Here is a 14,317-nt window from a genome sequence, read left to right on the forward strand (position 1 = left end):
ATGTGATATTTTTTCTGTATTTTATGGGACTAGGTTAGAAAATAACAATAAAAGAGCATCAAAAAGCGAACTTTAAAAACACGGCCATAAATAGAACATTTGATTTCCAATTGTTTAAGTTATCAACCGCAATCAGTAAATAGGTTCCCCTGTTCTACCATAGGAAGCCGCTAAGACCAGCAATTAACCGGAATTTTTTATGCGACTATAAAAAATACGACAATTCAAGATGAAAATATTAAATTCTGCTGGAAGACGATGTCGAAGCCGTTCTACAAATTTATTTAAAAAATACAATCTGATTTATGAAGGACATTTGTTCATTTTCCTTCTTATTAAAGGCCAAATGGAAATATCTGACTTGTCAACGTGGTGGCATGAAAAGAAAATGGGAAGATTTCCAAACATCCCCTCAAAAAGGGAAGATTTCCCAGCATCAAAAATTTTGTGAAAGCACGTAGGATCAAATCCCAAAATTCCATCACTTAAACTTAGTACAGAAAAAAAAATAAATTTGCAAATACGACGCAATTTTTCGTTGCCGAATACGAACTACAACTTGACTAAAAGAAAAGAGTGGCAGAGCTCGATAATTCAATCATTATGTTGAAGAAAATTGTTTTTAGAAGTCAAAATGACCAAAAGCTTTCGACTAATAAAACTGGAGAAGTTTCCTTGAAACTCCTTAGGAAGCAATCGGACCTGTCATTAGTAAACTTCGATTTGAATTGTTCTGTTCTTTAATTAAAATTTTTTAAAAAAACAAAAATTTTGAAGCTATTTTTTAAAAAGGCAGCTATTGATCTCACTCCGAACTATTTTTGGACCGTAAAAAAGCAATCATTAGACTAAACCTATCCTTGCTATTGCTATTCGTCCATTAGGAACAAGAAGTTATATATAGGTTCAGTTTGACCAAAACTAGTCAATGTTGTTTTAGCTATCAACCGCAATCAGTAAATAGGTTCCCCTGTTTTAACATAGGAAGCCGCTAAGACCTGCAATTAACCGGAATTTTTTATACGACTAGAAAAAAGACGACAATTCAAGATGAAAATATTAAATTCTGCTGGAAGACGATGTCGAAGCCGTTCTACAAATTTATAAAGAAACACAATCTGATTTTTGTAGGACATTTGTTCATTTTCCTTCTTATTAAAGGCCAAATGGAAATATCTGACTTGTCAACGTGGTGGCATGAAAAAAATGGGAAGATTTCCAAACATCACCTCAAAAAAGGAAGATTTCCCAAAATCGAAAGTTTTTTGTGAAAGCACGTAGTATCAAATCCCAAAAGTCCATCACTAATTTAATACCAAAAAAAATAAATTGAAAATACGACGCAATTTGTTGTTGCCGAATACGAACTACAACTTGACTAAAAAAGAAAAGAGTGGCAGAGCTCGATAATTCAATCATTATGTTGAAAAGAATTTTTTAGAAGTCAAAATGACCAAAAGCTTTCGACTAATAAAACTGGAGAAGTTCCCTTGAAACTCCTTAGGAAGCAATCGGACCTGTCTTTAGTAAAGTTCGATTTGACTTGTTCTGTTCTTTAATTAGATTTAAAAAAAAACAAAAATTTTGAAGCTATTTTTTAAAAAGGCAGCGATTGATCTCACTCCGAATTATTTTTGGACCGTAATAAACAACCAATAGACTAAACCTATCCTTGCTATTGCTATTCGTCCATTAGGAATAAGAATTTATATATAGGTTCAGTTTGATCAAAACTAGTCAATCTAGCATTAATCAGTTATGCGTTCTATATTTTTATCGAGTAGTATTAGCAAAAACCCGACAAAATTTCTATTAAAGGACACTCTCAAAGGAAACGCAAGTAAAATTAACCCTCAGGGAAAAGATTCTGTAAATAGCTTGTAAATTTCTCAGTTCAGTAAAAATAAACAGATTGGACTAAAGAAAATTATTTCGTGCTAATTTTGTTGAAAAAAACTGAAATTTAAAAAAAATAGTGACATTTTTAGCTTACAAATTGGATCAGTTCAGCAACACCAACACGCTTTATCTTTAGGGATGAAACCTATAGAACTATCATAAACATCTTCAACAAATTTTTTAGCAAAATTGGCGCAAAAAATGCGTTAAAATACGAAAAAGGTGAACAACGAAAATTTTTCAAATGTTGACAAAGGTTCAAAACTTGATAACTCCGTTCAAGAAACGAAATTCAAAAAACCTTTTTTTCCTATATATTCTACGATGGAGGGCTTTCTAGTGGTACTACTCAAAACCCTCTACGATGAATATATCAATCGGCCAAAATTGACTGAACAAAAACAGCCCATTTGAGTATATAGTTCCTCCCCTACGAAAGTGGTTGGGAACAAAAAGGAAACTCAAGTCTTTTCAATAAAGACAAAACTCCGTGGCAAAACAGTGTGCTGTCCAGCTGCTCAATTTGCTTCCCTCTCAGATTTGAAAAAGTTTTGATAAAATTACTGGGGTTAAAACATAGTTTTATCAAAAAAAAGCATTGGACAGGGTAAAAATGTTTTGCTGAAAGTTCAATATTTTTCATTTGTGAAAAATTTGGTTAATCAATTTTTAACTGACCGTTCAAAGCATTTTGAGAAACAATCAACTTCTAAGTCATTTTCAGTAGCGAGAGATAAATTGAATTATTAGCTCAAATACCAGTCTAAAGAACTTTGACTTAAACAACTAATAAAACAAAATTTTGAATTCAAAATGTTGGAAAAAATATTTCAAATAATAATAATAATAATTGCGGTTCCTGCGTTATTGCAGCATGTTTAAAATATTTCAAATATTTCATTTACAAATAGCTCGATAATCAGTTCTTTTATGATGGACATTACGAATGTCGCGAAAAACTTCAGGCCACTTTTATCTCGACTCAAATCGACTTTTATCTCGTAAAGAACCAAATCTCTCTGTTCTGTTATGTCACTTTCGACATCTCAAGTTGTTGACTGATCAGATCCACTGTCGAATTTCTGGTTCTTCGAATGGGTAAACATTTTCTGCATGGCCGAATACGTGAGAATTACAGCTACCATTGGAAATACCACAACGCCTTTGTGCAATCTTCTTCATTTTATATCTCGGAAAAATGTCTGGGGAGGGAAAACAATCAAAGGATTCCCAGGTTGAGGTGCCATCCGGAAGTGACCTCTGATCAGACCGTGCCAGACGAAGGTAACCTCTGATCAGACCATCCCTAGACCGAAGTGACCTCTGATCATACTATTGTGCGCTCGAACCAAATCCCAGACCCGGTAATTTTGGTCTGGGAACACACCGTGTGCGTTGGACTTGGTCTGATCAGAGGTCACTTCCGGATGGTACCTCAACCTGGGTTGTCTTAGGTGCCATTTGATGAAATATGGATTATATTGCAATATGAAAATTACTGATTGAGTTCTCATTTTAAACCTCAATCAATAATATTAACAATATTTATAATGTAATCACACGAACTGAGATATTTTAAGCCAGGCTATCTAACGGTGACGTACAACTATGCCAACGCATAACTGTAATAAATTTTTAATACAATTGGATCACTTAAACTGAAATGAGCGCAAAAAATCTGAACCTATCACATTGAAGTGGTTAAATTTTAGATTTTGTAAATGATTAGGACAAGAGTATTGGAGCGAGATACATTTAAAGCAAACAATATAATGCGGAACATGGCCATGCCTCAGCGGACCATGATACTTATTATGAAACTATCACAGCCGAACAAGTGATCGTTGTGCTCTGGTTGCTTTGAAAATAAAGTCCGCTAGCATTTAATTGACACTTAATTGTTATTCGTAGTTTCGGCACTTTAAAAATCAGTTCCACTTTCGGCACACTTAAACGTCGGCATAGTTGTACTTAACTCTAAATACCATTAACAAGCATTTAAATACATTCTACTTCGTTATTACATAGCATTGCGGTGAATACGGTGAAAGCATTGAAAAAATGTAAGAAAAACGCTTAAACTTAGCAATCATTTTACATAATTTGAACGTTTTCGCAGCAAATTTATAATAAAAAATGAAAAATATCACAGCGGTCACCACTTTCACCTCTAACTGTGATACTCACCAGTGGTTCTTAAATGTAACCACAACAGGTTTTTTTAAATAAAAAAAGATATTATCATTAATCAGATTTAACGCTTATGTTGTGTACGGTCAAAGACAAATCAAGCTCTTAATAGTGTAAAATCATTATTTGATTAAACGTTTATTTACGTATGATCAACAAGGAACTAAGATGAATTAGTGCTGTTTCTAGAGCTTTCATCGCTATTCTTATTTTGAAATTTTTACACTGACACTACGAACCGGGCGTTGCCAAAAGAAATACCTTTAAAAGCAGCCAAAGAATAAAAATATCCCATGATTTTACTAAGCCAATTAATTTTAACTTATAGCTTGAGAAAAGAACATCTTCAAAATGAAGGTAGCCCAGTAATTTCAGGAGGATGTGCGATTGTTCACTACCAAAAAAATCTCAAGCGATGAAAGAATTATTCCAACAGTTATTAATACGGATCACAGCCACGCCTCAGAAGTTTATTGCACCTGAAAAAAACTCAGCCAAATATCAGATCAATTTGCCCATGCGAATGCTCTTCGACATAAAGAAACGAAAAATATTCTATAAATTCAAATTTTTTTACAATGCGGATTCAAAACGACATTGCAATGTACTTTCAATTACAGTTGGGTCTTCTGTGTAATCAGTGTAATTTGTAGCGTATTCAGTATGAATATGATCGAATTTTGGTATCTTAGCGTTGAAAACAACCAAGTTTGCTAGATTGGTTCAGTTGGTAAAAAAATAGAGGAAGTCTTCATAGCAAACAATTAGTCGTAAGCACCTGGTTTCTTGAAAGCAGTGGTGTTGATCAAAGATGTCTTTAAATTTTAATTTCGATTGCATATAGCATTCTAACATACTTTGTACATAAATTTGCAGTTTCCTCTTCTTTGTAATTTGTTTCTGCGAGAAAGATTTCCGAGTATTGATGGCGTTTTCCAGATTGAGAACACGGAAAGGGTTGATTGATTTCGTTGTTCTTTGGCAGCAAAAATTTATTTTAAGGTATATAGCGTTTGAAAAGAGCATTAAAAAACACATCTCTGCCTGTATTCAATTGAATACCAACTTTCGCCTCTATGTGGCATCTAATGGCAAGAAAATCTTTTTTAATTTCTAGTAAACTTCTTTCTCAAAAATTTTGCAGCGTCAAGATGTTTAATTTTGCGGTGTTAAGCTCAAGTCAAGATGCTTAATAAATTTCAAGATGTTCACTTTGTGTGTTTGCTTTTTTATAAATCATAGCACTTTTTCTTTATTCACATCAAAGAAAACATGGCATTCTCTATCTGTTTTAGTTTTAATTTCATTATTATTGTCACGGCGCCATAATAATTCCTTGATCTGCATTTGGGATACCTTCTCTGAAAAACGAGACGGATGTAGAGTAGCGTCATCAGTAGTGGAAAAGTGGTGCTATTCCGCCACTTCCTAATCGGAAGATGACTAAATACCACCTTTTTCCCACTACTCTATATATCTACTACTTGCTTATACCCCCCATTTCATTCACTACTATATATTAGCTCTATATTCAATCAAAAATCAATCAAAATCAAAAAATCAATCGAAATCAGTCATTATTTTATGAATTACTCTAAGAGTGATTTTTACTCTTTATTTATTCTAAATCTGGTATTAATTAAGAAAAAAGCTCTAAATCTAAAATATCAATAAAACCCAAAAACTACATGACAGATAAATTTAAAGAAGAAGAATTAGCTTCTTGAATATTATACTTATAAACATGCTCTCTGAATTGATTTCTAGTATGACCATATCTATATCTATGAAGATAAATACATAGTTTACATTTCCTATTTCTAAATCTATATAGTGATATATGTTTATAAACATTACACATACTACATACTAGATATTGATCAGGGTCAGAATAATGATATCCCAAATGTTCTATATAATCTTTCACTTTAACCATAATTTTACATACATAACAAGTATATTCAAATTTTTTACAATTATTACAGCATTCTTCCCAAGACTTATTTTTACACTTATCACACTTCATTTTTCACTTTCGAAAAATTATTTTTTCCAAAATTTTCCCTAAATAAAAACATCATGTCTCAATCAATTATTACTAGTGTCCTAAACTTCTGCGATGTCTGTAATTTATCCTTTGAAATAATGAAGGGTTTATACAGTTATCAATCATACGATCTCAAACATAAGGAACTATTGGAGAAAATGTTTGAGTCTGAAGAAGAAGAAATCTTGGAGAGTGTGTATAATTCGGAAGAAGATGATTATAATATTAAAAGTAAGACCAAAACTAAGGATATTATTAAAATTAAGGACATTATTAAAACTGAAATTGAAACTGAAACTAAAACTGAACCATGCTGGGTTTGTGGCGATAAGTTTAAAAATCAGATAGGTCTACAAACTCACTTGAATAAACACTGGAGAGAAAACGTTGTCTTAAACGATAATTATAAAAATAAATCAAGCTTTAATCAAAGTCAGTTATATATTACTAAATCTAATGGTAGTTTTATCAAGGATAATAATGAACCAGTAGATTACATATTAGACGAGTTTAAACCATTTAAATCATATAAATTTAAAGCTACTGCCAATTGCTCATATAAGAAGAGAGACTCGGAAGAAGAAAAGACTACTAATATAAAACTCAGAACCGATGAATATATGGATAATGATCATCGACTGAATCTAAACCAATGGCTTGATCATGTTAGAGAAACGTATGAGAGTTACGGCTACGATTATGAGTTTGTTAGAATAACAGACATGCAAATAATTTTAGAAAGGACTAAACCATCATTAGGATCTCATACTGAACTGCCACCAGGTCTAAGAGATAAAACAAAAGCGCTCTTAAATATTAGAAGTAATAAATTTAACTCTCTACGATTATGTATTACGACTGCATTGCATCTTGTAACTGAACATGCAACTAGAGAAAATAAGTATATTAATAATCTAGTCGATGACTGGGAATATAATGAAACTGCATATGATTATATAGCAAAAAAACAAAACAAATGTAATATCAATATTTGGTTTTACAGGCCTGCTCCAGATAGTAACATAGCCAAAGTAGAACGCTTAGAGAAATGTTCTAACTTTGTAAAAGATAGACAAAATGTTAGGATCCTAGTCTGGGAAGAACACTGTGCCCTAATTAAAAATGTAAAAGTATTACTAGAAAGACCTAACACCAGACATGCCAAGTTCTGGTTTTGTGATAATTGTACCTATTGGTTTAGTTCTCTACATAAATATGAAACCCATGAATGCTGTGTCCAAATCAAACCAAAGATTGTTTGCCCTAAGTTAAAACAAATTAAATTCAAGAATCAATATAAACAACAAGAAGTCAACAATGTTATATTTCGTGATATTGAATGTTACATGAAAGGAACAGATGAAAAGGTTGGTAGCAATACATAGAAGATATTTGAACATGTACCTCTTGCTATTGGCTATAGTTGGCATAGCAGAGATGAAGTGCTTAGCAAAGATGAAGTATATAACATATCAAACTTTGGTCTAGACTGCATCAAAGATTATGTTAGAGATTTTTTAGAAATAGAAACAAAACATAGTATTAAGATAAACAAAGCAATGATATTTACAGATGAAGATAAAATGTATCATGATGCTAATGATATATGTCACATTTGTAATAAAAACTGTGTTAATAAAGTTAGAGATCACTGTCATCAAACAGATAGATATAGAGGCCCAGCATGTCATATTTGTAACTTGAACTATAAACATCAAAACTTCATTCCAGTAATATTTCATAATGTTAAAGGCTATGACTTCAATCTATTATTTAATGAGATATTTAAACAGAATAAAAGCAGGAGAAGAATTGATATCTTGCCTAGTACTAATGGCAAAGCTAGAATGTTTAGAGTAGTCATATTAAAGTTTATAGATAGTTACAGTTTCTTGACAATGTCGCTTGATAAAATAGCAAAGGTTTACAACATAAAAAAAACTTTATATCCTTATGAATACTTTAAGGATGAGAATAGCTATAATAACTAACTAGGTAATCTATCAATTCAAAACTTTAGATTATCACTTACAACTAAGTTACCAACTCAAGATGAAGTAGACGATTTTAATGATTCTAATAGTAATAAAACAGGTAAAGAATTAACATTAGAATATATGGAAAATGATATATTCATATTAGGACATTGCTTCAATCTATTTGTTAAGTTAAACATGAATACATATAAACTCAATCCTCTACATTATATTAGTCTACCAAGCTACAGCTTCGATTGTTTCCTAAAACTAAGCAAAGTTGAATTAGACACAATACAAGATGAGCAAATACTAAAAGACTTCATTAGAGCAATGAGAGGTGGCATATGTGATGTTACGGGTGATAGGTATATTAGAAGTCAGAGTTAGAGTTAGAGTCAAAGATCAATGGCAGAGCATGACCGAAGGTCTATCTGGTACATCGATGCCAATAACATATACGGTTATGCACTAATGCAAAAGCTACCATATAAAGATTTTGAGTACTCCAATACAACTCTAGATGAAGTATTAAATACTTCAGATGATAGTGGTTATGGCTATTGGCTTATCTGTGATTTAGAGTACGCTAATGAATGTAAAGAGAGAACTAGCAACTTCCAACTACTACCCCATGGAAGAGAAGTAGAGAATAATGAACTGTGATACAAACAAAGACCCCCAACTTCATCAAAAAGCAAGAAACTAATATTAGATCAGAATAATAAATATGAATACCCAATACACTATCGAATGTTAAAGTTTGTTGTTGAGATGGGTATAAAGGTTACTAAAGTCCATAGAATAATTAAATTTAAACAAGATTAAATAATTAGAGACTACATTGAGCTTTATACTAAAATGAGAGCAGAAGCTTAAATTGAGCCTGAGAAAGATATATTTAAGTTAATGAATAACTCATTGTTACGTGAAAGTTGTGAGAATCCAATAAAGTATCTAGAAGTTAAGATTCTAACCGATGATTATGAAATACTTAAAGTTGTTAGTAAACCAACATGTAGAGATGTAATTAGATATGACATTTATACTCTAATAGAATTCTATAAAAAGGAAATACAATATGATAAGGCGGTTTATTTAGGATCTACAGTACTAGAGCTCAGTAAGCTTCATATGTATAAATTCTTTTATTATGTATTAAATCCCTCGCTTAAAGATCTAATGTTACACTACATGGACACGGATAGCTTCGTGTTAAGTTTTAGCGAGGGCAAGGTCGACAATGAGCACATGGATCTGAGTAATCTAGATAAACCAATAAAAACTAATAAGAAGATACCGGGCGAATTAGGTAGTAAGGTTATAGAAGATTTCGTGGTATTAAAACCCAAAACATATAGTAGAAAGAAATATGGGGTAAAAGAGAAAGGAATAAAGAAAGAAAGTAATTGACAGCACGAAGAATATTATAGTGCTCTAATAGATAATAAAGAAAGGATAGTAGAGGAAAGCAGAATTCAAAAAGTAGGAAGTTGTATGGCCACAATTAAGATAAGTAAAAGAAGTTTAAGTAATTTTGATGATAAAAGATTTTATGTAAATAATATAAAAAGTTATCCCCTAGATGAGAACATGTATCTATTCAAAAGAAATCTAGTAAAAAAAATCTGCAAACGGACTTCATCTGTGGTAAGCCAAGCAGGTTCGCTGATTAATAATACTACTTTAGAGCTATTAATAAAATTAGGGTTAGTTGTAAGTAAAGAATCATTAGAAGCACTAAAAAATAATATTAAAGAATTAACAATTAAGGAAGATAGAATGTTCATTGAATTCGCTATTAGATTATATAAAAACCTACCTACTTAATATAATAATATTTTTATATATATAAAAAATGACTAAACTAGAAACACTTATAGAATTAAATAATCTATAAAAACAAAACAGAAGAAATAGATTAGAAGATAAATTAAAACAACAAGAATATTATGGTGAAAGAGAAGAGTTATTTGATCATTTAACTAAAACTTTAAATGCGAACACTGAACACAATCTAGCATTATGTGAACAAACATTAAGGGCAATAGATTGGCAAAATCAAGAGTTAGATAAACAAACTAAGATCATCCATCAAGCTGGCTCCCAGTTTAATGAAACTTTAATGAAGTCCAATGGCAAAGCTGTAGAGGAAGCTCCAGATAAACCAGGACTTTTAGTAGATAAAGACACAGCTCAAATTATTAATTTAATGTCAGTTCAATGTAACCCTCAATTAAAGTTAAAGTTCGGAAATTTAGATATCGCTGAATTTGAAATGAATGGTGTTAAACTAATTTATCAAGCAAATGCATTTATAGTTAAGGATAAAATATATAAATTACAGATGTGTTTATAAACTTTCTTCCTATCCCAAATATAAAATATGGCGAAATCGAGGAAGATGAAAACAAAATTAAAAGGTTTTTATTTGATAATGGATGTGATTTAGGAAAAGGGGATAGGAAAAGTGCTAGATATAGAGCAATAAAACGTATAATAGGGGTAAAAGATGATATATATTGTAGGGGATTAAATAGCACTCCCGATCAGGGAAACTGCTGGGCTTGCCACGAACAAAGTTCGTTGGATAACCACAGACGGATTCTGTTCGCAGATCCAAATAGTTTAATAGAAAGATTAGAATTATTAATACTAGAAACAAAAGCTGGTCATGATGGATTATATGATGAAATGCTAGATATATCTAAGCAACTATTATCTATGAACATTATTAATCAAGAGCAACTAGATAATTTTGTTTTTAACTATGGTAAATAAATAATGATGGATAAACAACAACAACAACAACAACTATTAGCTAAAGAAATATTCAGTCCTCAAATAACAAAAATTAGAAGAGAAAGAATAATACCATTATATAATGATGAAACATGGTCAGCTGATTTAATTGATAAGTCATCTCTAAATAAATAAAATAATAATTATAAGTTTATATTAACTGTTATTGATATAGTCACAAAATATGCATGGGCTATTCCATTAAAGAATAAATCTGGTTTATCTATAACTAATGGTTTTAAATTAGTATTAGGTGAACATCCACAAAGTGGCTCTGAAAATAGAAAACCAGAAAAATTATGGGTAGATAGAGGTAGTGAGTTTTACAATAAAACATTTAAATTTTTACTTAAAATGATATGAAACAAAACTATATTCTACATATAGCGATTTAAAAACTGTATTCATAGAGAGATTTAATAGAACATTATTACATATAATAAATAAACTAATGTTCATCATTGGTGATGGTAATTGGGTAAATATACTAAATGATGCAGTCATAACATATAACAATAACATTCATTCAACAATTAATATGACACCTGTTGATGCTTCTAATAGTCCCGATAAGGTTAAATACTATATCTGTGAAATTGCTTCGCAGATTAAAACTACCAAAGCAACACCAAAATTTAATGTTGGTGATTATGTTAGAAATGCAGATAAACGTAATATCTTCTCTAAAGGTTACACTTCTAATTGGAATAGAGAATTGTTTAAAGTTAATGAAGTTCTAAAAACAAACAACCCACAACATATAAAATAGAAGATAATAATAGAGATAATAGAAGGTAAATACTATGAACAGGAACTATTAAAATCGAGTTTGACTTTGATTCTAATAATAAAGTTTTATAATCATTAAATATAGACCTACGGTCCTAAGCCGGCAAGCCGGATTTATATCTTAATATAAATAATGACCAGAAATAGATTTAACCAAGCGAAACATCATATGGGGAATGGAAACAACTTTACACAAAGTAAGGCTCGTGGGTTATTCCTAGAAGATAATGATAATATTGAAATGAAGGACACCTATAAAATTACGAATGTAAATCCTCCGATAGATGAAAAAGATGTTGTTAATATAGAGTATTGTGACAATAACTCATTATCCTCTTCTAATAAAATAGACATTTTAAGTAGAAACTTAACAGAACTAAGAAAGGGTGACTTTGATAAAGTTACAACTAAAGCATTACAACTAAATGAAACACAAGTTAATGAAGAACTAATTAATGAGTTTACTCAATCAACAAATGAAGTCAGAAATACTGTAAAGTTTTGTAATAAAGTTGCTGCAGATACTATCTCTAAATATAATCAATTAAATCAAGAATTTGATAATAATAAGTTTAATCAGAATATCACTAACATACAACTAGATGATATTTTACTACGGGTCTAAAAGAATTTAAAGAAATTATTAAAAAGACTAATTCTGCCGTTGATGAAGCACTTATAAACAAAAAAATGACAATAGTACAATATATAACTGCTATGCTTTTACGAAATACGTTAGTTGATAATAAAGAGCAAGCAAGACTTGAGGAGCATTATGGTTTTAAACAAGAAGATTTTACAAAAGAGATAAAGTTTTTTTACTAATGAAAATAAGTAAAGCTATGACGGAGTCCATGAGTCAACCAACAGCACCGAGTGAGAGATTACTATATCCCAACTTGTCAACCGTTAATAAACAATAAATAATTGAAAAGATTCAAGCCAATAATAAAGTTAACAACAATTTTAACATTATAAAAGATATTAGAAATTTTATGAATCTGAAACTAATAACTATAATAAGAAGTTAGGTAGATATGAAAATTATATTAACATAGCTGAGATAACAGAAATAGTATTATCATCTATAGCAACAACTGCAAAAACAACATCAGTTGCATTAACAGGTATAGGATTACCTTATTCTATACCAACAGCTTTTGCTACGGCAACTGTTTGTGGTTCATTATCAAAAACAATTAATACTAAAATAAGAAATAAAATTATAAAGTGTTCACAAATGTATATTTTAAGTAAACAGTTTAGTGACAAGTTTAATAGACTATATACTAAATCAATGAAAGATAGTAAAATAGATAATGATGAATATTATGAATTAGTTAAGGTATATGAGGATTTTAAGAGGAACAAGAAAAACAAGCTGAGTATTTTTTAAACTAAAGTTAATAGTGTTTAGTAATTACAGTATGTTTAATAATAATAATATTAGTATTAATATTTATCGATAATCATAAACATATTAATCAAAATCATAAACGTAATATAATCATAATCATAATCAATTAATTATCTCTTCTTAGTACCTAAGTATAACCCTCTTCCTTTTTGTACTACCTTTATACCTTCACCAGTAGTTGCAAATTTAATAAAATCAGGTGTGGCTGATAAAGCAGCTCTAGGGTTTCTAGATGCAGCTGCACTTCCTATTTTACTTGCTATTTCTAACGCTCTTACAGGATTATTAGCAACTTTCTTTTCAAAGTTAACTGTAGCTTTAACAACACTTTTAAAGAAATCTTTCAATCCGTCGGCCTCTATTGTTGCATCAGATACTGTCATTGATTTATTCTTTCTACATTTAGTGCAGGATCCTCTTAATATTTTAGTACCTTTTGAAGTAATAGCTCCACTTATATTATTAGTACCACTATAATGTCTACCTCCAACACAATAAGAATTAGTTTTGAACTTGTTTAAAAGACTTTTCTATATATAAAAAATAATGGAAGTTAAAAAGTATAATCCCTTTGTTGTTACTAAGCCTAAGCCTAAGCCTAAGGTTAGGCCTAAGGCTAAGATTAAGCTTGAAGCTGGAGGTTTAGCTCTAGAGAATAAAAAGAAACTAGATATTATTTATGCTAGGGGTTTTGTTAAGACAATTAAGAACCAGTTATAATGACTAGGGCCATAGTTATAATTATAATTATAATACTATAGACCTTCGGTCATTAGTCTCTACGAGACTATATCAACCATTTTATTACCATCACTATTAACACTAATAACCTCTCTAGTTGTTACTAATGCATGACATATAACATCTGCAACTGCAGCGCTAAATTTAAAATTAAGTTGTATTGGTTGTGGTCCTATATGATCACTTTGATATCTAGTATCGAATACATATATTCTATAACTACTTTTGAATGTTCTATGAATTATATATGGCTTTATATTATGTTGTAGCCCATTATAATCTTTATTAAAGCTAACAATCTCTTTAAAAGCCTCATTATAGTTATTAAAACCATAATTAATATTCAATCTATCCTCGGGATAAAACTCACTACCAATCTTACAATAACATTCAGTAACATTCATTATATCAAATGTACTCGCATCATGAGTTTGTTCATTTACATTATTATTTTCA

General features: G+C 30.5%; 1 long non-coding RNA gene across 1 annotated transcript in view; it reads right to left on the reverse strand.

The window, feature by feature from the left end:
• Positions 1–2,689: 2,689 nt before the first annotated feature.
• Positions 2,690–14,317, reverse strand: part of LOC142344467 (uncharacterized) — a 31,904-nt gene continuing 20,276 nt past the window's right edge. Inside the window, exon 3 of the long non-coding RNA XR_012759267.1 lies at positions 2,690–3,061. This is a non-coding gene — a long non-coding RNA (uncharacterized LOC142344467). The remainder of the gene's footprint in view (positions 3,062–14,317) is intronic.

Source organism: Convolutriloba macropyga, chromosome 8 (assembly GCF_964194025.1).
Source record: "Convolutriloba macropyga chromosome 8, txConMacr16.3, whole genome shotgun sequence".
NCBI classification, from domain to species: Eukaryota; Metazoa; Xenacoelomorpha; order Acoela; family Convolutidae; genus Convolutriloba; species Convolutriloba macropyga.